The sequence below is a fragment of the Triturus cristatus genome, chromosome 9 (genome assembly GCF_964204655.1).
Source record: "Triturus cristatus chromosome 9, aTriCri1.1, whole genome shotgun sequence".
NCBI classification, from domain to species: domain Eukaryota; kingdom Metazoa; phylum Chordata; class Amphibia; order Caudata; family Salamandridae; genus Triturus; species Triturus cristatus.
The window spans coordinates 141,462,515-141,463,714 of record NC_140592.1 but is presented as its reverse complement, the minus strand read 5'-3'; positions in this window follow the sequence as shown (position 1 = coordinate 141,463,714).

Here is a 1,200-nt window from a genome sequence, read left to right as displayed (position 1 = left end):
CACCACAGCTGACTTCACAACAATAACCTCAGAGACTCACAAAAAGGCAGCATGACAGAGATGGAGGCCGGGTGCTGATGCCCAGTTCAAGACGCCATTCTGCCAGTTTGACACTTCTGGGGAAGAGTGCCCTATTCATTTGGAAGGGCCTCCCCTGCCAGCTTATTAAATCCACTCTGGATTGGTCAAAAACATCTCTGAAAGGAATCTCTGCTCAACCCTTTGTAGCTATAGCACAAGCAACAGTCAATCACCAGGGAAGTGCATGTCAAGTTTAAGCAGTACCAACAGTAAAAACACAACACAGTAAAATTCCCATTCTAATTTAGAAAAATGCAATGAGCAACAAACACCAAGATCATTAAAATAGGATAACTGGACCCAGAGATATGAATTTGTATGTTTTTAAGGCAAAAAAAAACACAAAGAAAGAAAGTGCCAATCAATAGTCACTGTTTGTGGTTAACCAGGAATTAGGGACAATTTGAGTCCGATTATGATGGAGCAGAGGTTAGACTCACCATAGCAGATCGTTATGATCAAAGTTTTTATCTTTGGACTTAACCTGTGAATTGGAAGTAAAATTCTTCCATTGTAGTGCGGTCCAATGCTGTGGCATGCAAGTGCCACAAACTACAAGCTGCTGTTTATGCAAACTATATCTCAAGAAGATATGTATTTTAATCAATTTGAGATGATAGCAGAGACATTTATTACATCTAAAACACAATAAGGAGGAAAAATGTGTACCCCATACACAAGCATCTTCATGATATATTGTAATTTAATGAGAAAGAATAACTACGTTCAATACAAAAATTAATAATATAAGTGAAAACACAATTTATTCATATTGCGTTTTAACCTCTGTATTTCACAACAGACATTGTTGCATTGGTCCATTTGGAATTAAAAACAATGTCCCTTTTACTTAAAAGCAATCCAGTAAAGAGAGAGAGGATGCAGCCTACCAGATAGAGCAAGCAACCTTGAAGCTGGGAAGCGGGGCTCAAGTCTCGGCAGGGATGCTCAACATCCTGGGATTCTGGGCAAAACACTTAGGGCTGGATTACGATGTCGGGCAGAGTTGCTTCCGACTGACACCGTCGCGGTCTGGTTGGCGGTCCCAACACTGCAATCACAATGGGACCGCACATGGTGCGGTCGCATACTCCCATTTCTGAATGAGGGCTTCTGCTG